A 26,125-nucleotide genomic window follows, 5' to 3' on the forward strand; every position below is an offset into this window, starting at 1 on the left:
GATTGTCATGAATGCATATAAAAAGCTGTTTTATTGAAAAAAGAAAGATAGTTATAGCTGACTTATAAACCTCAGTTTTCTAAATGTTAATTATAAAGTTGACCAATGTAAGAGAGTTAATCATTAAAATCCCTTTTGAAGAATTGTAAATATTCGCTACTATATGGAGGGGCAAAAACCATAGTGGTGTACGTAAGTCAAATTTTTAAAAGTATTTTTTCGTGTGCAAGATGCAATTTATATATTGTACAGATTGCATCTATGTACACGAGAAAATATTTAAAAAAATTTGACTTACACCACTATGGTATTTACCCCTCCATATAGTGTTTTGATTGAACGATTAATCTAGCGAGTATTTTTATGGAGTATACCCATAATTGTTTGTCTTTGCCAATTGCATAAGATTTAGAAAGCTTGTAAAATTTATGCAATGTGAACTTCAAAATTAGAAACTAGATTTTGCGAAGAATCAACGATAAAGGGCAATCCGCAGGTACAGAGAGAGAGAGAGAGAGAGAGAGAGCTGCAAAATTTTGTGGCGCGGGCGTTGAATCAACTTAATTAAACTCCTTAATCCATTTCTATAACGTCTTAATTCCAATTCTGAAGTTTGCGGAAGAAACTTGCAGACGCGTTCGCATGTCGTTTTCCACGTTGAAATCCACCAAACGAAAACTGAAGGATTATACGGAGCATCCTGATGGAAAAGGAAATGTCGCATCCTTGCGATAACCAAGCTTGCCGATCGGACCCGTGCCAGATATTTTAATTAAAGACTTGAACGTATATAGAAACCAGCTGAAAGTCCATTTTATCAAATATTAAGAAAAGCGTCAAAGCTATTCAAAGCATGTTTTATCAAGTATACCAACGAAAGCTTTAATTTTATAGCGACATAAATCGAACAAAATAATATGAACATAAAGGTATAAAGTCTATTTTATCCTACAGTTAGTGACAATTAGTGACAATTTTCTGAGAGTTCTGGATAGCATTCCAAAAATTTCATCGAAAAATATCATGCTTTAAATATATTTTATCTGGAGTCATTGAAATAAAAATATTTTTGTATAACAAAAATGTAAAATTGGCATCCTACATATGTTTAAACTCTTAGTTTTAGATTCATTTGAATACCTTTTTGAGAAATATCAGAAACTTTAGAACTTATAACTCTAGAAAACTCCACATGCTTCAGAACTTTATCAGTTATATCGAAATGCTGAAAACGAAGTACTAAATTTCTTAGAGGTCACTTTATTTACATGAATATATAAAATAATACAACGCGTAAGTATAGTCCGATTTGTCACTTATACGTTATACGCGGACATAATTTGCAAAGGGATATGATATGAATTAAAAAATATATATCTACAAATACATATTTTCCAAATATATATTTGTAATGCCGATATCTCATCGGACCTAAGAGATATTAACGAATCTGTGTAAATAGATTTTAACCCTTTTCACCCCGTTAGGAGTCGAATTTTTAAAAATCTCTTCTCAGTGGGTGCTTACGTCATGAGAGGAATACACTCTCCAAATTTCATGTTTCTAGGTTCAGGGGTTTGGGCTGGGCGTTGATGAGTGAGTGAGTCAGTCAGTCAGGACATTTGTCTTTATACATATAGATTGATTTCTATACTGTATTTCTATACTGATGATTAACCAAATGAATAAATCACAATTCACGGAACTTAATTAACAGACGCTAATTGGAAATGATGTTAACAGATCAGATGTATACTACAGTGCTACAATTATTGAACAACAAAAATTGGATTACTGGTAAATTTAGTAAATTAGCATAATGGTTGGTGTTATTTATGTAAAGTATGTATCGCTTGCACTATGCTAAAACTTTGAACATATTATTATATTTAACATACTGCCTGTATTGTTAAATTTACATTGCCAGCATAATTGGTCGAACATCTATAATTCTACATGTGCATACCATTAATTAAAAAGATAATGTTACAAAGTCATCATTTTAACATGATATTGTATAAAATTTATCGAATATTTTACATTTATTAATGGATATTTGTTAGGATATATTTTGAGTATTTGTGAAGATATATCTTTTGGTTTCTTGAACAATGTACGATTGAATTAATTATTTTTAAAATAGAAGTTGCTCTGTGTGTCTATACTCTTTTTTTTCTAATTTTTTAAGGATTTTAAAGATGTCATATTATTAAATACAATATATTTTTGAATAGAGAATATATTTAAATTTGATCAACAAAATGTCAGACATAATAAAATATTAAATTCGAAATAAAACAAAATATGGAAGTTGTTATTTTTTAATTATGTGAATATAAATGGATATAAATTACTTTTGTGCTCTTATATTCTATCAATTATTGTTGGATAAGAATTTCAAAAGGTTGATATTTCTGTTGAATCGAGAGAAAGACATCAGTATTCAAATTAGCTACCAGTCGAACCATTGGTAGACGACATTGTAATAAAAGTAGTACGTGTCAATAGTAACGATTTTTTACATAACACATATTTTCCTATCTAAAAACACTTTTTTCTATCCTATCAAACATCCTCGGTAAACAGCGGTTCCATATAGCTCGATAATTGAAAGAGCTATGGATTGCATTTGTTGATCAAAAAGTAACTGTATTGTGCGTATTGCGGTTCTCTCTCTCTCTCTCTCTCTCTCTCTCTGTCTCTCTGTCTTTCTCCTCCCGTTATTTAACAACCGTTTTTCCCAGAGGCAAAAGGTGAATCGAGTATTAACTGTTTGCCAATTTCTGGCGTGATTTAAGACCGTCGACCTGTTTGCTACTGGGAAATCAGAAAAGTTACCGTTAAAGCCATCGTAGCTGAGCTATACGAACTGTCGCAATGTCGATAAACGTTCATAACATTATTGGAACTGCACCGTGTTCGTTTCGATTCAACGCGGATCCTATAAATCGCGAGTGTGCGAGCGCGGTTTGTATCGATCGACCATCGCAGACTCTCGCCAGTGTGAAATTGTTTCGCGAATTCGTTTCCGCGTGCATCATGCATCGTTATGTTCGAATATTGCTGAATTAGATAATAATGAGGATATTGTTCGTGTGTGTGTGTTACATCGGGTATTATTTAAATTGATTTCTGTGTTGTGTGCACGTGCACGAATATTGCGGGGTGATATCGCGTCTGCGTCCAGGAAGCGAGAAAGACGTGACATTAAACTGATTAATCCTAATTTATGTATCACGTATATGAAAATCGTGTCAACGTATTATTCCAAATGTGTCAAATGACATTTCTGTCTCGATTAATTTATCAAACTTTGCAACTCTCTGAAATTTTGTAGTAAAGTTCACTTATGCGCTATCTCGAATCTAAAATTTCCCGATGTAAGAGTTTAATCCCCCGTGAAAAGTCGTACCGAATAGAAGCAGATTAAAATAGTTTAAATTATAAAATATATAAACATTTAAGGTTTACACTTTACCGTTATATCTCCTCGTTATTTGCCGAACGTCAGACTCTTACTCTCGTGCAATTAAGCATGGGCTAGCTGCATTAAATATACAAGGAGTGTCTTTGTGTGAAACGACGGAACTTTTTACACTGATTACACCGTTGGTGCAAGAGCTTCGCTACCTGCTTCTTCTGGCTTAGCCGGAAGTCATTTGAGAGAGAATATCAGTATGGAGTATATCTAGAGAGTATTGCATTACGTTATATAAAACTGTAAGGTATCCCGCATAGATCGAATAAAAAAGTGATTTTATAACGAAGAGTATCGAGAACGAATATGTGCGATATAGTTTTTGCATCGCAGGCTATATACGCGACATATCCCGAGATCTATCAAACACATTGCGTGCAGATATAATATACGTAATACGTAATACGTTCGCGAGACGATAACAGGAATGTATATGATTTGGAGGGGGGGGGGAGGGAGGAAAGATTTCTTTGAACGTGCCTCGCATCGTCGAAAGGGCAAAAAAGGGGCAAAAATGGAGGTACTCGCGCTAGAGCGCGCAATTCCACTGACGTTGCATCTGCTAAGAGCGTCCAATGTCCTTGGATTGGAAAGATCCGGAATAAAACGTAGTCGAGGGTGAAAAACGTCGACTGATGTAAAGGTGATGAATTCTGTACACTTATCTGTGATATATGTATATATATATTGTATATATATCTGCTAGACACCGGAAGAGCGTCGAAACGATTTGTCTAGACGTGTGATCGCCATCGCGATGAATACGTTTAAACAGGGTGTTTAATTATCAATGAATTTATAATAATGTTAATGGCGATATTCTCAGTATTCCTTGTCAGAAAATCTATTTTTATTGAATTTGTACAGAATATAGTTTTAAATGTAATGCAAAAGTACTGCAATTTAAACTAATATAATATTATACATCTTGGAAGGTATATATATAATTAGTCGTTACTTTACTATTTTTGAAATAATTAAAGATATATTTTGTAACGTAGATATTTATTGAAGGAAATATACGCAAAAGTTATAATTAAATGTAAATTACAAATTTATCTTCATTATAGATGTCAGTTAAATTTTAGATTATATAGAAATAATTAAATCGAGACTATTGTTAGAAACGTAGATCTTAGACAGATAGATCTATTTGACTCCCCTCAGGGTTGCAAGGCGTTTTGTAGGGACGTTCCCAACTCTTTACAAATTTATAGAAACGTAGATCTTAAAAAAATATATAAATTTTTAACATCTTAAAGATAATATTTGTTGCGATATATTGTACACTCAATAAAATGAAAATAATGAACATAATGAAGATAATAAATAATTTACTGCGAGTGCGCGTCCGCATCATGTTTGAGATATTTTCCATTTTGCTAAAAAATTATAATTTGTAATGCCACAAGGCAATTATAGCTGAACGACATGAAAGCCATCGGTTCAGAAAGGGTTTTCAAGATACGGATTACATAAACACCTATTGTATACCTATTGTATACACTTAATGGACTTTCATTATTAAACGCGTTAGCATCAGAGCATACAATATCCATATCATTGCGCCTGCTGATAATATATCCGTGTCGTACTCATGAAATATTTATTATTGCTCTTTGCGAGCTATATAATATATGGAGAGTAGCGCACAAATGACAACTTCAAAGCTCTTCAACGTGTTGATAATCAATTAATTTACTCGTTAATTCTAAACGACTAATCGTTCTTCCTCTAATCGATTTAAAAAATATTAGAGGGATCTTAGTTTGTTCGACTGTTTCTTTGTCTTATTCCACGAATTAGATCTATTCGTCTCACGTTGGTACCCGATACCGAAAGCGCACATGGCTCGAGGTAAACCCATCCTTAATACGAGCACGGAGAAGGTTGTCGGGCTCGACTTAGCTATCCAGAGACAGAGTGGCGATGTCTCGCAAGTGCAGCTACGCATTTTTATTAAGTGCAGTATAAGGGATCTATAAGCGGTGCTTAGGATTCCGATTAATTTCCCAGTTTTCTCGCGTAAAATTATAATATATTAAAAATAAAATTATAAATTGTTTCTGAAAGTTGGATAGTTATTGGTTAATTTCTGTAAGCTTTTGTACATTTCCGTTATTTCTAAAGTCAAACACGTGATTTTATAAATTCGTTTGTGTGTCCAATTCTGAGTGCATTTTTATGTAAATCATATAGATTAAAACAAGCATGTTAAATTTCCCTATTTTTTTGGGAAAAAATTTTAATGTCTTAAATTTTTACTCTATCTTACATTCTTATTTATTCCGCTGTCCGCAAGGTAATCTATTGAATCGACATGATTCTCTTCGCGCAAGATATTGCCGCTCGTTCGAACCGGACTGTCCGAGTCAAAGGCAATCGCCTGTTTATAGGCAGTATCCAATCTACATTGGACGGGTAGTGGAGGCGTTTACACCGCTACTTCTGCTTGAACAAACAAGATGTAAATTCACCGTGCCGCGCACTAGGCAGGAAGCAAGTAATTAGACGCGTTGTTGCGGGGGTCGAGGCTTTGAACTCCCGTTTCGTATCGAGGCCACTGTTTTCTCCTGTTCTCCTACCCTAGCTTCCCGCCCTTTCTCCCCTGTTTCGTAATTCTGTGCCTCCCTTGTTCATCTTCTTCGGAGGTATACACAAGCCAGCGGCCGCGTTTCGCGTCCGGGCTCCCGCATGTGAGCGCGCACGTCCACGCGTCCGGTCATGCGGCAAGTACACGTAAGGATACACAAATTTCGATCGTTTACGGTGATCTATCGCGCTAGGTCGCCGCGTTGTTGGAATTTTAATGAACGCGTACATAGAGACGTGAATTGCGATGGACGCGCCTGCCGTTAGGCATATATCGGTGTACCGGGTGTACGTTAGTTAAACCATTAAATAAGAATGCGGATTAATTCGTAGCATTTACTCTGAATATTTCTTTATGAAGAAAATAGAGCTTTTGATAAATTAGGTTTTAGGAATACACCTATAAAAAATATATAGCTTTAATTATACATCTAATGAACATATTTAATGCATATATGGAAAAAATATGCAAGACTGTGTTTTATTTATTTAGAATAAACTTTGATTTGTGACGCAAAAGAAGTGAGATATTTAAAATAAGATATTTAATTCTATACTCTTTAAAGATAAAAGAAATAAGACAGAAAATAATAATACAACAAAGTAGATGAAGAAAGACCAGACATCATTATGGGCACAACATATGCAAATTATGTATTTATATTACTGTATCACTTTTATATCACTATTCCGGTAACCATAATGATTTGTCAAAGTAATCTTTTGCATTCGCTTATTTCATTATATACGAACACTATTATATGAGAATTATGAATTTTATTGTTTTCGCGCTAATTTCACAGCGTGCACGGCGATAAACCTACAACGAAATCGTCGATGTCCCGACAAAGGCGAGGGTGCTTCTGTACCTCGCGAGGTGCTCCTCTACCTCGCGAAACACAAAATGTAGCGACATATATTGCAAGATTAGTTCTTAAAATTTCTTTAGAAGCACTTCGTTTTATTAATTTATTAAACATATTATATTTTTGGGGTAATAACTATTCCGGAAACCATATAATGATTTGTCAAAGTAATCTTTTGCATTCTCTTATTTCATTAAATACGAACACTATTATATGAGAATTATGAATTATATTGTTCTCGCGCTAATTTCACAGCGTGCACGGCGAAAAACCTTCAACGAAATCGCCGATGTCGTGACAAAGGCGAGGGTGCTTCTGTACCTCGCGAGGTGCTCCTCTAACCTCGCGAAGGTGCTCCTTTAACCTCGCGAGGCGCTTCTTTACCTCGCGAAACACAAAATGTAACGACATATATTGCAAGATTAGCTCTTAAAATTTCTTTAGAAGCACTTCGTTTTATTAATTTATTAAACATATTATATTTTCGGGGAAATAACTATTCCGGTAACCATAATGATTTGTCAAAGTAATCTTTTGCATTCTTTTATTTCATTAAATACGAACACTATTATATGAGAATTATGAATTTTATTGTTCTCGCGCTAATTTCACAGCGTGCACGGCGATAAACCTTCAACGAAATCGCCGATGTCCCGACAAAGGCGAGGGTGCTTCTGTGCCTCGCGAGGCGCTCCTCTAATCTCGCGAGGCGCTCCTCTACCTCGCGAAACACAAAATGTAGCGACATATATTGCAAGATTAGCTCTTAAAATTTCTTTAGAAGCACTTTGTTTTATTAATTAGCATATTATATTTTCGGTAATAACTATTCTTGAAACCATATAATGATTTGTCAAAGTAATCTTTTGCATTCTCTTATTTTATTAAATACGAACACTATTATATGAAAATTATGAATTTTATTGTTCTCGCGCTAATTTCACAGCGTGCACGGCGATAAACCTACAACGAAATCACCTATGTCCCTACAAAGGCGAGGGTGCTTCTGTACCTCGCGTGGTGCTCCTCTAACCTCGCCAGGGTGCTTCTGTACCTCGCGTGGTGCTCCTCTAACCTCGCGAGGGTGCTTCTGTGCCTCGCGAGGCGCTCCTCTAATCTCGCGAGGCGCTCGTCTACCTCGCGAAACACAAAATGTAGCGACATATATTGCAAGATTAGCTCTTAAAATTTCTTTAGAAGCACTTCGTTTTATTAATTTATTAAACATATTATATTTTCGGAAATAACTATTCCGGTAACCATAATGATTTGTCAAAGTAATCTTTTGCATTTTCTTATTTTATTAAATATGAACACTATTATATATATGAAAATTATGAATTTTATTGTTCTCGCGCTAATTTCACAGCGTGCACGGCGATAAACCTTCATCGAAATCGCCGATGTCCCGACAAAGGCGAGGGTGCTTCTGTACCTCGCGAGGCGCTCCTCTAACCTCGCGAAGGTGCTCCTCTAATCTCGCGAGGCGCTCCTCTACCTCGCGAAACACAAAATGTAGCGACATATATTGCAAGATTAGCTCTTAAAATTTCTTTAGAAGCACTTCGTTTTATTAATTTATTAAACATGTTATATTTTCGGGGTAATAACTATTCCGGTAACCATAATGATTTGTCAAAGTAATTTTTTGCATTCGCTTATTTCATTATGTTCGCACACTATTATATGAGAATTATGAATTTTATTGCTCTCGCGCTAATTTCACAGCGTGCACGGCGATAAACCTACAAGAGACCGTAGTAAAATTATACATACGCATAAAAAATTAATAACAATTAAGGGAAACCGCGGATTGTCCCAAATACTTGCTGAATCGTTTTGTTGTCACAAGGACGTGATCCCCTAAAAATTTGGAGAGAATCGTTCTTTGCGATTGGTCGCCGCTGAATAATTTATCAATAAAAAATTAATAACAATTAAGGAGAACTGCGAATTGTTGCAAATACCTTCTAAATTGTTTTGTTGTCACAAGGACGTGATCCCCTAAAAATTTAGAGGGAATCGTTTTTTGCGATCGGTCGCCGCTGAATAAATTATCAATAAAAAATTAATAACAATTAAGGGAAACCGCGGATTGTCCCAAATACTTGCTGAATCGTTTTGTTATCACAAGGATGTGATCCCATAAAAATTTGGAGGGAATTGTTTTTTGCGATCGGTCGCCGCTGATTAAATTAGGAATAAAAAATTAATAACAATTAATATAAAACCGCGGATTGTTCCAAATACTTGCTGAATCGTTTTGTTGTTACAAGAACGTGATTCCCTAAAAATTTGGAGAAAATCGTTCTTTGCTATGTTCTACAATTATTTATCGAATAATCTATAATAATTAAAACATGTTTTTATATCAAACCGATGAAAAAACAAAACTTGAATATTGTAAAAAACATTTATATATAAATAAGTTTAATTTTCATTAATTATTAATATTTAAGAAAAGCCCAGCGGCTAATAATAATTAAACTACGATACGTTCGGACCCCCTGAGAAACAAACCCATATGATATTCGGCCCTGTCCGCGGGACGTTCCGCTGCTAGCTCCCGCTGCTAGCTTCAGCGACATTATCATTATTCACTTTTTGTTTCTAGCATTGATCGTCGTACACAATACAATAGCAGCATGCGAATGTAACTCTTGAATGTTTTTGCTCGTAACACGTATCGGAAGGTGAAAGAAGTGCTAACAGAAGGATTTCGTTGGTTCGACAAAACCAACGTACGAACCTACGTTGCCTTCTACTTTCCGTCCGAGTGTAAAATCTTTTCTTGACTCCTTCGCGATCGCATACGGAGAACGGCGGCAGTGGAGGAAAAAAAAGATGGCGGAGGGCTTTGGAGCAACTCACTGGAGTACCGACCGAAGTCCCTGCGGTAGTCTCCACTTTCAGTATTTACTATGTTCGAGGAAAAAGTGCTAGTGCTTTCGAAGATCGTTTTCGTTCTGTTCAGGAACGTCTGGTCTTCCTTCACCTGCTTCGCCGTACTATTACTTCGTTCTTATCCTTATAGAGTATTGAATTAAATATCGCATTTTAAATCTCCCTTCTCTCTTTTTACATATTAAATCAAAACTTATTACTTTCAAATTCTGAATTTAATTGCGTTGGTTAATTTACTGTACGATAATTCTCTTCCTGTTTTGCTTTCATTATTAATGAATAATGTATATAGAAGAAAACATCAAAATATTCATATCAATTTAGTTTACGACATTCGGTTTTGTTCATTTTTCGAGTAACCTCATTAAATGAAGTCATGTCATAAGTAATGTATCTCAAGTATAACGGATATCTCTATAAAAGTTGAAGAGAAACGTACGTGATACGCATCTGATACAATGCTTCCGCGTTACAGTTATTCTACACGTTACGTCGAGGAAAAATGAGTTCTTTTTTTCGGTGAGAGCCACGTAAAATATTCAAAAATTGCTACAGCCGTGGTGGGGAAGGTGCGCTTGCCCGCGGAGGCATTTCTTGAACGTCGTTAGGGGAAGCCCTTGAACGCTGACGAAGGGCACACGATAGACAAACGAGAAGGTTGAAAGAGCCTGCAAAATGCACGCGGCGCGGAATATACCGAACCATGTATATCAAACGGCACGACGGTTAATATTGGATTCTGTCGGAGGGAACGAGCGCAAGGTTCGAACGTGTTTCTCGTTAAGTGAAGCAATTACCCAGACCTATCTGTTACTTAGAACACCGTCAGCATGCACCCACCACAGCCTTTTAGTTTTAAAGACTACCTCAGCACTACGTCACAACCTGCAGCGCTGTGCATTTTTGATTCCACTCTTCTTGTTTCGTTTGTTTCGCGGTGACACTTACAGTTGCATCAATTTCACTTTCATATATAGTTTACATATAGAAGGATGAAAGAATAAAATTTATGATATACGTTTTTCACATTATTTCATATTGCTGTTTTGAGGATGATGCATGGCTCCGTATGGGAGCAGTAGTCGACGGGTCTCAGATTCGATATCAATTCTCATCTTATATATTTGTTTCGGTTTTATATAAGATTGATTGGGAAGTTCAAGGAATCTGTGAATTAAGGAATTATGAATTGAAAATGGTAAAAAAAATCTCCGTTTTGAGAACCTATATATTTTACTTTTAGATTATGGTGGCATATTCTTTTCATATTGTTATTTTTGAAAATTAAAATGCTCAGAAGTTATTTAATTATTCAATTTCTTAACGTGCGCGGAGCAGAAATCTTTCCCACACATCCTCTCGGAGTTTCCAAGTTAGAACCGACTCTTGAAAATATCTTCGAAAAAGTCCCAGGTTTTGTATATAATTGTAAATCTCATTATATGACATCTCCTCATAGAGCTTTGAGATTCTCCCGTCGCGTTTACACTGCAACATTCACATGCATTGTTTAATGTTTATAAATTTATAGATTTTTATCATCTATATTCGGATGTTATAAAAAATTAATCTATTATAAACGTCACACAACTTTGCACAAATCACAAAGTGTACTATGTAGCTCAAGTGAAAGAAAATATTACTTGAGACATCAGCGAGGAATCGAAGTCTCACACAGGGTCTTATCTGTACTTTTGTTAGTTGTAGATTATTAATCTATAATCACTATAAGATTACAAATAGCAAATAAGATTCTTAACGAGTCAAAGACGTTACGAGTCACTTTTTGTTTAACGATGTCATGCTTCATGCTGCGCGGATCCCGCTTCCCTAAAATTTCTCTCGGAGTTAAAATCGACTCTGATTTGTTACTAATATATGCATTGTTAACATATAATAATATTTTTAGACAGACTCATTTTCAACCATGTGAATATTTTTCGTACATAGGTTAAATCTTTATACAATCAATTTTATATATGTAAAATAACGTAGAGGTTTTTCTTTTGAAATTCATAACTAAAGAATATTGAATCTCTCATAAAGCGTTATATTCGCATAAAGTACATGCTACAAATTTTTATCCAAACGCGATACTTTTCTTTAGAATCTGCGCGTGTTTTTTTTTAGCGTGCTTAGTTTTTTATAACGCCCGCTTCCTGGCTCGATAAATCATCGTTTCGTAACGAAGAAATTGGCCCGTACCAGATACTCGCTAATTATATATTGCGTCAATTTTACTTCGCGCTGCGCTGCACTCGATGCATCGGTAAACTTGTAAATAATTAACGAACGTTGCTCCTACCATCGTTAACATTCCACCCTGGTTCTCCCTATTAGGCGATATTGCTCGCGATCATATGGTGATGCGTAAAACTCGTTACGTTTCTGGACATGTATGATGGCGGGTGACGTCGGAACGGGGTTTTAAAATCTTACTAAAAAGTTTGTCTGTCGATATCTATCGCATTTCTGATATTTTTCCAATTCTTCGCAATCGCGTTTGTCTTTATCTCTTTTTAATGCCGTTCAGTTTTATTGAATAGATTCCAAAACTAACGTTACAGCCGAGGTTACAGCGTTCACACAAATTACATTATATGATTTTGACGAATTATTAATAATGCTCAGTTTCGATCAAAGTTAAAAAATCAATTAGAATAATCGTGATATGCAGATAATATATAAGAGATAAATATTTATCTTTATATTATAATATAGAGGTAAATATTCCACAATGCACAATGGTGAAATTAGCAATCGTTAAAAAAATTGTTAAAGAAAAAAAGTTATTAAGAATATTAAATAATTTAAGATAAAATTTTGTAAGTAAAGTTACCTAGGACGCGTATTCTAGTTTCAATAATACGTGCTAATAAAAGCAATGTCTGTTTTGTTTCTAAAATTTGTACGACTGACACTCTGTCTTAGATCATCGCATTTATATGCACAGCTTTGTAGGCAGTGGCCCTTAATCCACGCTTCCGTTGTGGAGTATCACTTCTGAAATTTTAGATGACCACGGTAGTAACGAACAGACGCGGGTAAGGTAAAGGGGTCGTTTGAAATTAGCCACGGATTTTAGTAGGGGCGTCAGGTTTCAACGTGGCTGGGTGGCTCGTGTTAGAGTGTATGATCGTGCTTCACTTCGAAGGCATTGCGCGTTGAATCTTAATTCACATTATTAGCTGCAACTGTCTATATATCGGGATCACGCCCGGTGCGATGGATCCGCCTCGTAAAGAAGCTGCTCTGCAATTCAGACATCAGAAATATCTTTCGATCTGATTCCGCAAAAGAGAAAAAAAATAGATGTATATAAGTAAAAAAAAAACGTGTGTGTATATATAATTATTTATAATATTATTTCAATTCGGGAACTGATGCATCTCGAGATGTAATGTATGTACATCTTGCCGATTCTACATTTAATGTTGTTACAGTTATTGTCAAACTTGAGCACGCGTAACATATTAAACTTATATGAGAGAGAGAATTAAATGATAATTAATAGATAAGAAAATCTTGCCGAGCACAGAGGTATGACTAGATGTCGCCGATTCCATCTTTTCTCTGGTGAGTTTGTACGCAAGGGTGGGATATGCTTCTTAAAAAATTTCTACAATAAAGAAACGATTTACGAGGTGATATAAAAAATAATGGTTTAAATAGAAGAGCCCGCGCGTAATGGAACGCTTAACATTCTTTTGTCTCGGTGGGACAGCCTATCTCTCCAGATCATATCAGCTAATTATTTCATGGGAGAATTATTGTCCCACCGGATCTGGTTTAAGTCGGCTCGTCGAGGTTACCTAGACGGTCCAAATATTCTCGACTCGCCTATTCCGGTGGATGCAGCCCGAACAGGTTGCGAAATCGTTTCGAGCAGTTTTTTTTCCCGGGGCGCGGGATGCTTTATTATAGTGAAGTATTCATTTGCAGCGCCACTGATTTTATGTAATAATGTCGCGAGTCGCTGTTCGGTGTTAATTGCTAGCACAGACAAGGATATAATACGCAGATTGTTCTTAGGCTCGCCTTGCACATTATGTAATTTACACGTAATGAATCCCGTTTTTGCCTCATTTTGTTTCATTTCCTCATTATACCGTTGACTCAGTATTATGTTACTTCTTTTTCGCCAATGTTGATACTAAAGAAATATTATTTTCATAGAATTTTTATTTTCACATTTGCACAGCAGAACCAGAATGTATAATAATAGTTGTGCAAAATCACACATCAAATCATCGAGAAATGAAACGTTATATACTTTCTTTGATCCTCTTATTAATTTGTGTCTAAGTTCCGGTTTAGATATTTATAATAATTGTGTGGAATAATAAAAATAGATGGTGTAAACTGTAAATAATATCGTAAGCGCAAATTGTGATCTAACGCGAAGTTAAATATACATAAAATCGTAGGACGATTAAGCTTTCAAAAAAATAAGTTTCTTTTTTTTAAATTTAAGTTTTCTACAAAAACTTACTAAAAACGGGAATACATTTTCAACATACATTTAACATATTGTTCAGAAAGTAAAAGGGGCCAGGCAGATTTACACGCATAACAGAAAGGTTAATGCCACGCAATTATCGTTCGCTTTTCTTAATGCCAACATACACGTTTTAAGCTGCGCATTTGCTACTAACACACCCAATAGCTATGCTTATGCAAGATGCATTGTGGAAGATAATCGCTTCACGGGGCGAGTAGGAAGCAGTTGCCGGCAGGGTGCAGGGAGGAGGGTTAAGAGAAGCTTCTAGGAAGGCGAAGTCAGACGAAAATCGTAATTGTTCCCTATGTTAACTTGACGTTAAAATGGTTCTCAGTTATTAATACCACTGTGAAATGGCGCTAATCCCGCTTATAAGATAGTCATGAGTACGTTCACGTTAGGTGACGTAAATACTTTCCTAGAATACATGGTAATCTTAATCGCGAGGGTAGTTATTAGCACCTTTAAGTCTAATGATGGTGTACAACGCGTTTCGGAAGAATCAGGATGTCATTGCAGTCAAGTTTTCACTATTCAGGAACTTTTCAAACACAATGTCTGTCGCTTATTAACGTGATTTTCGAAAGAGAGAGAGAGAGAGAGAGAGAAAAGTAACACTTATTACATCAATTATGATTACGAGAAACCGATATTTGCCTGTGATTTAATTTTTTATTCTACAATACATATATTTCAATTTTATTTTAGATATACCTATTGATTTATTATTATTAGATAATCGATTTATATTAATCAATAGCTAAAATAATACCTTAATTAATTTTATACAGTAAAACATGAGAGCGTGAATTATAGATAAGTATGCTCTATATGACTTATGTGTGAATATACTGTTTAATACGATTAAAACATGCCATTACCAGTCGTGATATTCCTTAAATAATCATCATAGGTACTTATGTTAGATTCGCTACTCGACAGACGGTCTTCCTAAAATCCAGTCATTCATGATTGGATGAATAGGGAGGTACACGTAAATGAGATGAGGAACGGAATTGAAAATGTGTCTGAGGAACAGAGAAAATGAAAGCCCATAGTCAGAGAAGGTGGATCTCTCGGTAATGATAGTTCATTCTACCCGTGAAGATTTTAACCGCGTTGAATATGGGCATCGAGTATTGAGAGATGAGTAACGAGCTATAATGAGCGATTCTTGTCCATTGAAAGCGTTAAATCGATTTAAATTGCGCGTTTTACGTATAGATTTGAGAGGAGTGGAATAAATTCGTGCACGAGATTGTACGTAAAAAATGTATTTGTATAGCGCATGCGACACATTTCTAAATCAAAATGATAAGTAGAGAGAGATCTGTCGGATTTAAAATTATAAATATATTTTTAATGCAACGGATATGGTATTTCTAAAATAATGAATGAGATAATGCGACCACCGTTATACTTGTGCAAATAAATCTTAAAATAAAAAGAGATCATTTTACCTTTATTTTTAATTTTATTTATATAAATGTAATGATTTCAAAAAAATGAAAAGATTGTAGAATATAATTAGAAACCCTTCTCGTAAGATAGACTTTATTCAAAGTAGAACTTGAAAATTTTATTTTAAATCATGAAGATTATAAACAATGTTAATTTTTATAACTAGTATAACTTGGATGAACAACGCAGACTTTAACTTTACGCAATATGTCTTAATAACAATTGAAAAAACTTATTTTTTTTAATTTTAATATATAGTATCTACTAAAATAAATCTGCTATTGAAAATTTCAAAGGTATACGACTTTTTAATCACATAGTTGTTTTATATTTAATTGAATAGTCTTTTATATAAATCACACAGTACTGATAAATATCCGAGAGTCTTGTAATGTAGAGAAAACGCAACTTTTGTCTATAGAAGTGATTCTATATGCCTATCGCTGTTTTCTTATCGTTTTTCGTACATTTTCTCATTTCTTGCCATCTTAGCTCCAAAATTGTTTTCGGTTCACATACCTGTACGTGCATTCAAGAATAGAGCGTACTTTTGGAATTTAATTGCGACCCCGTGACGAATAAACTTCGCCCCGTGTTCGTTACTGTACGGTCTGTGTGCTTTGCTGGTCGAATTGAAAGCTTCGTTTCACACATGAACGTCCACGTAACGTATCTACGGGCACGGGCACGCGCGCTATTTCTGCTTTTCTATCTTCTCTTGTCGCTCGCGGGTGCGTGTGTGTTCCGGGGATGTTTGTACCTGTGCGCGTGTGCGCGCGATACGCACAGCAACCAAGGATTACGTGTCACAAATTGGTATTACCTAGCATTGCGAACATAGACATAGAGACAGGTGTGCACGCGGCATTTCGAGAGAAGTGCTTTTAGCATACCTGATGCGATTCTACGTAGTAAGTTCTAACACGATTTCGTGACAGGCAATTTGCTTTGTAAGGAAATAATTGCAATCAGTTAGAACAGTCAACACAACCGGAATCCGCCACCGTTTTAAGGTTTCACGGATGAAACGCAATGAAAGACAGAAGTTTACTTCGCTATTTCAATCGTCATTCTAAATACAATTATCCCTTACGTTCGGAGTCTCGGATTGCATTTTTCTCTGCTCGAAAGAAAGCAAAGTTCGCGCGCATCTCCTCGTTACGCGAAGTTATCGCGGCGTTATTCCAGATGAATAGTTAACGCTGTTTAACTAGTTAAAACGCAGTTTACAAAAAGCATCACATTTTTTTTTCGCGCGCCTTGGCGTCTCGGGAAAGATGGTGGAATCCCCATCTTCCAATTAAAGTTGTGAATTTTCATGAATTTTTTCCTCGCTGAACTTTCTATCTCTCGTCGGCGAATGCACTGATGCTAAGTACGTCTACATTCCCAATTTGTTCAAGCAGTATCCGTGTACAAGCCGCGGGAACCGTTTTGACGCGGAACTCCGATAGATATATACATTATCGAACGTCCATGTGAGCGAGCGAACGAACTCGATCGCCGGTGTCGATCCTCGGAAAATTCAACTTTACGCGGCGGGGTACCCTGAAGGCGCTTGAGGCAGCATGATATGTATGTATCCGATATATATATATATATATATATATATATAAATATAAATAAAAGTAATATATATATATATATATATATACCTTGCTTCCACGATATTGAAAATATTTTAAGAAATCTGTCACGCTGGAAAATTTACCGTCCGATAAAGTCGCGCGGATTTAACAACATCGGCCGGGATTATTCGACGAGGTAAAACTCGTTTCACTCGCGAAATCATCGGCGGCAGTTCAAAGAAAAATCGTTAATTTTTTTTACATTTTGTAATACACTCGTTTTTTTCTAATTAGTTATTGATCGAATTGCTTCTTTTATAAATAAAGTTAAAGGTCTAATAAGAGTTCTGCTAAACTTTTACGGTGTAAAATTAAGTTCTTCAGTTAAGCGCGCAATATAGAAAGAGATATATAGATAAAGGGGGAAAGATTTCGTCGAATTTAGGTTCTCAATTTCTACCCTATTGGTCGCGCGTTCACCTAAACTTCCCATGCAAGGAGATCCTTCGTGCACTGCGAATAAATCAGCCATCGTATACGGGACGGTTGCTACATGTCGAGTCATTCTGCGGGTACGACACAAATTCCTTTTCCCGAGTATAGCGCCGTTGAGGGGAATCCCGGGTAAATAGAGTGCCGCTGACCGTTGTAAAAGACCCGCACATTTTGTACATGAGAAGTCAGAAATGGTGGCAACAACGTCTTGACGTGGCAACAATCTCGACTCGCTTTCAACTCGGATAATCGTTGCCCCTTGGAATTTACACGTTATAATTCTGTGTTCTCTTTCTTATGGATAATAAATTTTTTCCGATTGGGATTACAGCCAACGGCGCTTAATTATTTATGAATTTATTGTGTTACATTGATCGAAATATTTAAAATACGTACAGGTCTACAAAACATGAGTATAGAGACAAAATCTTTCAGTTTTCGCGATTTAATTAATCGTTTTCAAGAAGAAACAAATAAAATCGATCTTCTCAAAATTTGCGTTCTTTACAAATATACCGAATCCAAGTTTATGATCTCATTAGGTCCAGGTGTGACAAAACGATTCTACTTACACGGACAAGGTGTATTACACGATACGTATTGCCTTCGTTGTTTCTGACGATGCTTTCCCTTTGTCGTTATATAAATAACAGTAATTTCATTCCCTCTTATTACAGACGGATTGTGGTGCATACTTGCGCTTATTGGATCTGTTTACAGTAAAGACCTCCGAATGCGGTAAACGCACGTTTAGCACGCCGAGTATATACATACGCACGTGTATACGCGTCCCGGAGGTATCTCGCGGAATCTCGCGAACGGTGGTTGGCGAAACATTTCCCTGCGAGGTAGGTAGATAGGTATCAAAGAATTCCTCACGACTGAGTAACGCTCGATCCGTGGGGGTGGAGGGGGAGGATGTACTACCGAGGATATACGCGGGTGTGCGCAAACTGAGCGCGGCAACGTGCGTCCGACAATGTTACATCAGCCACCACCATACTGTATATGTTACGCCGAAAGATATTGCGGCAGCAGCTCCGTACCGTACTGAAGGGACGTCAAGACGCGGATTCCGCGGCAGCCCCCCGTAGCGAAAGCGTTTTCCAGACGATGGACGTCAAACGAAATCGGGCTGCGTGAATGCGTTTGATCTCGCTGGTTTTAGATACGGCGAACAACTTGCCGCTACCGACTCCTGTCGGATGTTTTTGTTCCCTGGAATTCTCTTCCGCTTCCTTGTCGATATTCTTCATGGCGTTGCCTTACGCTTCACCTTCACTCTTCTTACCTTCGTTTATTTAACGCTCTCAAGAGAGTGATGGAAATTACTAGGGTACGGTGACTTCCCAGTGCTATTAATTTTTGGGACCCGACAGGCGCATGTACGTCGAAATAAACAAATGTGTCCTTTTGTATCTTGTAGGAGACATAATCTTATAACATCGATACCTAACTAATTCTATTTCTTATTTGATAATTGAAGTCTTAATATTTAAACTTCATTATTTTTAATATCTATTTCTGCAAGTTACTACTATTCTGTCGGTGTTATGGTTTTAATCTTAATTATATCTATGATAATAATTAATGATAAGATTATTCACACTAATATGAAAATGGGTTTTATCATTAATATTCCGAAGAAATTCTTCGTTTCGACAGTGTATTCTTGATCCAATCTTCCTCGTAGTTATGATTAGAATGTCGTTAAAGATAGATATGCAGGAAATTAATTTAATGTGAATGCATGTTGGCATAAGTGAAAACATAATGTTTGATAATAAATTTTTTAAATGAGGATACATTATGTAATTATATTTAAATAATTATAATATATTTGTGACAAATCTCATTAAAAGCCGGATATGTTAATAAAGATTGACTCGCGTATCTGTTAACGTGTTATCCAAACGTTGTTTTGATACGTCGATATTCAGATATCCGCGGAATAATAAACTTTTAAATATATACATATATACATAAATTAGACATAACGTCCATCAACATTTTTGCTTTAATAAAATAATAAAAACGTCATTATATTTTTGACAAAACTAATATTCTTCACCGATTCTATATTAATCAACTTTTATTTAAACTTTTTTTACTCTTGCAAGAATAATTTTTCTTACATTAGATAAATGGTTTTGAAACTATTGGATTCAAGAGAAGTAACTAATATCCAACAAATTTGGATATTAACAAATTTAAGAGTTATAATGAAATACTTTCTAGATATTGATCAATTCTTGATTGGCATGGCACCTTTTAGGCATAGTACTTATTTTATTATGACGTATTCTTGCAGGTGTAAAGTAACCCCTAAAATAAATAAGGTCTTATATCCTTATCTTCTTCTTTATCGTTGACGATCCTTGTGTTGGATCGGCAGCAATTCTTACGCGCTTTCTTGCGCACGGACGAGATGCGCGTCGCCGGTAAAAGTATCTTCCGAAGGGGCAGGCATCCAAACAACCCCCTACTGCCGGAATCGTCGCCGGCATTGCGCTCGCGCAGGCTTGAGCGCGCGTGTCCGTGTTCATCGTGCGGTATATACGCGGTGTGGAGCAGTAGCACCGGCACCACCATCAGCACCAGCCAGCATTCAGCAGCAGTAGCCGCGACGTGGCTGAAGGGGTTTTCGGGATTCCGATGTGATAAGTTCGCCGTGGAGTGTCGTGTTGATCGTCGTCAGTCGGTCCGCGTTATTTACGCACGTGCCTGGTGCGGGTGCTTCGCGTTTCACCCGGACGAAAAACTGGCCTGACACTCGACGTAGTGTCGAACTTTTCGAAGTTCTCGTCGGGCGCATTGAGATCGGGTTTCTGTTTCTCATACTCGGAGTTCCGCAGGTGCGCGATTTTCGATTCTTCTTCTTCTTCGAAGAGGATCCGACGAAGGATCTTGTCGTAAGTTCGCGCGTGATCAGCCGGGACAAGTTGCAGCACGAGTTTTTTGCTTTCTTCGTTCTTGTCCTTCGGAACGATTGTCGCTCCGAGGGCAAAAAGAAGTTTGGGATCGGCTCATTGGTCGGGTATGTTCTCGTGTTACACGTCGAGCAACGTGTACGAGGAAGATTGGAAGACTTGAAACTAACGACGAGGGTTGACGGATCACGTGATCTCAAAGTTTTTTTTTGACGGACGTTCGATTCCGAATTCGCGATTTTGACGCAACGCGTTTGTACGTAGCTTGCTGATGTATCAGTGATTTTGCAGTTATACTGTGGTTTCATGGAGATTTCTCGCAATTTTGGCGATTAAACGGAAACTTATTTGAAAGTTACTTATTTATTAGTCCCTTTTCACGTTTTGATGTATAATGCTAAAAAAATTAAGTCAATTATTCTGAAAATAAAACAAGTTTGTTATTTTTTAAGTTCGACATATTTTTCGCGATGTTATAAAAATTCTATCAATTAATTTTTTGTAACGCCTCGACACGATACTATACTACCTAAATATTATATCTGAAAGTATATAAGTCTTTATATTGGAGAACCATCAGAGCAGCCGTTATCGTTATTTTAACAATTTCCAGTCTTGGACCTGTATCGTTTTCGGAATAACTCATTCACAATCGCTGATGTATATTTTCAACGGCTCTCGATTTATCGAACGTCGTTTGCTTCGATTTGACTTGATTTCGTGATGTTACCTTCCCGCCAGAGTTTTGTATTTTCTATTCTTATTATCGAAAAATAATGGAGTATACTTTATGCCATAGCGATAATAACGCTTGATGCGCATAATTCTTATGCGATAAAAGATACGTGCGTTCTCTTTTTCGGCATTGATTAACGATTCGCCACCGGTTTGGCTCAAGCGTGAATTCGTACGAAATCCGGTAGCGTGCGGATCGTTCGATAGATTTATGACGTACATTGACGATCGTTTGCTCGGCGACCGTTTGTCCCGGAAGTATAATATTTCCGAATCGATCGTACGTCGCCGATCAGAAGCCACGAATAATCGTGTTGTCACCGGCGTGTACCGTACGCGTGATTACGCCGATAAATCTTTGCTGCTTGGTATATAAAGGGCAGAAGCAGAGATATTCTCCTATTCAAAAGAAGCGATAAAATTTAAATATTTCCGATAGATACAAGAATATTATTAAATATTAGCTGAACCTGGTGAATGTGACAATTAAGATATTATTTTTAAGATAACTGCTAGAATAGTTTTGCCAACTGTTGCGTACATTCTTTCATAATTTATTTTTAATTAGATAAAATACGATTAGACCCCTATATTTCTTTTCTTAAATTATGAAAGAAAAATGATTTTATTCTTATTTCTATCTTTTTTTAAATAAACCAGACTTGACAGAAAAGATCTTGGATAAATTTTGACAGAAAATGTTTTGGAAATATTTCTTTTTCTTAAATAAACGTAAATATAAAAATTTCTCAAGTAAGATAAATATATTAAGCTCTTTCTATCAAAGTACCGAAGAAATCACGCGGCTGCACCGTCGAAACTATTGGCGCTAATCGCTCATTCTGTCCGAAACCCGTCGTCGTTTGTAAACATAATTGAAAAATACCTGCAGAGAGCAAAATAGCGCACGAGTGCTTCAGCGGCGATCTATTCTGGCACGGTGGAAACAACGGTGATTTTCTACGCGATTTTGTAATTCGACGAGAGGACCGTCGCAAAAGTGTAGTGAAACAAATGTTTCATGAACATCCGGACATCCTACTGGTAGCATCGTCGACACGTCGATAGTTGCGGCGCGGTCAAAGGTGGTTCAAAGATCGTCGACGATATGTCCTCGGAAATCCACGGACTTCCGTGAAAAAGTACGTATTATCTCTTGTTTGGGGGGGGGGGGGTATACGGGGTTAACGTATCGGCGATTTGGAGCTGCGACCGGAAAGAGTTATAGACCAATCCGATCATGTAGTTCGAAAGTGCCTATTTATTAAATTTAGTCGAGCGTTATGGAGTACTATTGCCGTTACTATTCCCTTCCGTTCGTTCGATTACTACCTTTCGGCTTCACTTGGTGTAGCTACTTTTAGTTTTAGCAGGGCGTTTAGTCAAAGTGTCACGATTAAATAACTTACAACGTCCTCCCTGATATACGATGATAAATTAAGATTTATAAAGGAAATGGTTTAATTCGATCCAACTGGGTTATTTATTAACATAATATTCAAATACACAACGTTTCGACCATGGTTTGTGGTCCTTCAAGTGTAAACTAGGTTATAGATTTACAATAAGTTGTACGGAACCTCTTAATTATAAAAATTGATAATATACCAAAAATAATTCAAATTATGAATTTTTATATTGTCTGTCCTCGAGGTTAACCTTCAGTTTCCTGATTAATGATACATTATTAGGAAACTTGAGGTATAACAGTATCATGTAAATAAAAAAAAATAATGATAAATAGTATGAAATATACGTGTAATACATAAATCTTGTTAACCTCAGGTTAACAAGATTATTGATATATAATATTCAAATACACGTGTATTTGAATAAAATTAATAAATGGCCAATTGGGTGGAATTAAACCATCTCCTTTGTTAATTATTACTGGCAAAGAAAAAGATTACCTCAGGTTAACAAGATTTATGTATTACATTACGTGTATTTAATACTATGTTATGTGTATTTATCACTATTTTATTTTATTTACATGATACTGTTTCATTAAAGTATTATCAATAACTCGTGTAAAGATACACGGGGCGGTTTCGCGTTACGCGTATACTTGACGTGAGACATTACCGTGTCTCTTGATATATCATTAATCAGGATGATTATTTCGACGCTCAGTCATTAAAATCATTCACGTCGGATTCGACATATTTATTTTGGTTTATTATTCTTTAAAAATTTAATTAACTAATACTTCGAGAATGAATAATTAACGTCACCGATCTTCTCATTTCATTCACATTTTTGGTCTCTCTCTTTCTCTTGACACCACTCCGGCTTTCCCCTCAATGATTTCGAACGGTCCTCGTTTGGTACTCGGACGTTGGTACTTCGGCACTCGAGTCTCGAAGAGCTCTTAGAGTTACAAAAACATACCTACGTGTTGTCGATTGAGTAGTGTATTCATGAATCTCTTTCGTTGCTGGAAAATAAGCACGCGATAATTACATATTATCATGCTTTTACGTTATGCGCTCTTCGACTCTGAATATGGATCGTCACGCATAAATGTAATGCTATTCGTTTACTTACACAAAACACGCCTATGGTCGTCGAGTTTCTGTAATCTCGAGATCTTTTTTATCGTGGTGTACACAAACCCCGTTAGTAACTGCAACTTTCCTCGTTAAGAAATGCTGATCTGAATGAGCTTATTCTTACGGTTGTTCGTTGTATTTGGAAGAAACTCCCGTGAAAGAGTTTCATCTCCTCTTTGCAGGTCTTTTTTTCTTATGCTTTTCTTATCGTTTTTCCGCCTTTCTCGTCCTCGCCGCCTTAACGTGGTCTGTAGCCGCCGCTCGACGCCGGTAGTTAAAAACTTTTAATAATAGATAAATGAGCTGAGCTGCGATTGTCTTCGAGACTTGTTCGAGGCGCGACTGAGTTCTCAATCATTTTTGTGGGAAAATTCAAGAAAAAGATACAATCCCGTGGTGAAACTATAGATGTTCCGTTTAATGGAAAAAAGAATGCTATAGGTATATGCTATATAAAGACTACCTGATGATTGTGTAAAAGAAAGATTTATGTCCATAGAAATATAATGTTACCCAGAAAATTAAATTTTTTTTGACATTTTTTCTTATCTCATTCCCGCTCTATAAACGTTTTGCTTTTATCTTGTTTTAACAATTTTTCAAACCTGAGTGAATCAATGTCAAACTTCTAAAGCACTCTATACCGGTATTATGAAATTGAAGGAGAAAAAGTGATGGTATTTTTAATGTTATTGCATAATACGTCATATCTCGTAATCGTTGCGTATCGTATACGTATCGGCACAGTGATAGCCGCGTATGTGGCTCGCAGGTGCGCGCACACCAGAACATGGTTCGGATTACGTGTCAGCAATTATCCGAGGCTACAGAATTGATACCGAGAACACGTGCCGGGCCGCTTTTCAACCTGTTCCCTTCCGGAATGCAATTATGAATGTTTTGTCGTGTTCTGCGCGCGGCGCGTTCGCGTTTACGATTTGTCGTGGAGTTTTGCGCGGAGATCCACGACGCCGTGGGATGGGATTGCGGCGAGACGCTGATATCGAGAACACAACGTATACGCAATTATACGTCCCCTTGTCTGTAACCGGGAATTTATGATTCGACCCGAGATCGTTGTGTTTTCCCCGGATGCGCGTTTCATACGCAGCGATGTTCAATACCGCTGAAATTTGGGAATTAATTCGATAATCAAATCTAGATTTGTTAGCAAGATAATCTTACGATATAGAGTTTCACGTTACACACATATATTGTGAAACTCTATATCGTGATATTCCATATATCGTATTAGATAACAAAATTGATATATTAATGTATTTTCGGATATATGCATGAAAATATTTGATACGGATAAAATAAATGGAATTCCGTATTTTATATAAGACAAAAATCTCAGATATTAAATTCAGATTAATATAATATAAAGATAAAAAATTACTGATTGTATTAAAAAACAGTTTTTAGTAAGTCTGTGGGGCAAATTGATGCATTGTACAATGTGCTTTAAGATACAGTTAACCGTGTTATACAAGGTTTGCAGCTAAAACGCTATAACACTTTCAAAATTGCGTAATATATTTTATTAACCAATTGACATTATCAGGTATCGTACGTATCGCTTAAATCGTGCGAATTAACGAGATTTATCGCAACAGCGAGGCGATAAAGTTATCGGGGGGGGGGAGGGGTTATTTTCTGCAGCTACGTTTATTACGAGTCAGTTCTTGACAGACGTTCATCGAAAGACCGGACTTTCCTCACCTCGCAAACTTTCAATCGACGCGATACCATTCTTGCTCCTTATACACGCGCGCGCATCCGACGACTATATAAAAATTCCGATGACTTACAATTGCACAAGTTTTAGCAACTTTTTATTCTATTATTATTGCATGCAAATTGTAAAAGTTCACCCATTGAAATATCAATTTATCTACCTATAAAATATGATGTACATAACTTGTTACATTCTGCTTTTATTTACAAATATTTTGACAAATTTTAAATCTTCAGACATTTTTTGCAAATTGAATGGACCATTTTTTCGTTAATTGCTAACGTAAATATAATTTAAATTCT

The 26,125-nt window shown here is 36.3% G+C and overlaps 1 protein-coding gene across 3 annotated transcripts in view; it reads left to right on the forward strand.

The window, feature by feature from the left end:
• Positions 1–26,125, forward strand: part of LOC143895158 (lachesin) — a 277,423-nt gene that overhangs the window by 19,573 nt on the left and 231,725 nt on the right. The window contains exons 1-2 of one of the 3 annotated variants that reach the window (XM_077402181.1): positions 20,429–20,902; positions 22,423–22,672. The exons of 1 other annotated variant lie outside the window; for it this stretch is intronic. The gene's annotated coding sequence lies outside the window, so the exon portion shown is untranslated. Of the gene's footprint in view, positions 1–20,428; positions 20,903–22,422; positions 22,673–26,125 lie in introns of those variants that run through there. One more of the 3 variants, XM_077402257.1, reaches the window with a different exon arrangement.

The sequence above is a fragment of the Temnothorax americanus genome, unplaced genomic scaffold (assembly GCF_048541705.1).
Source record: "Temnothorax americanus isolate GAGA-0224 unplaced genomic scaffold, ASM4854170v1 Scaffold1, whole genome shotgun sequence".
Lineage (NCBI taxonomy): Eukaryota > Metazoa > Arthropoda > Insecta > Hymenoptera > Formicidae > Temnothorax > Temnothorax americanus.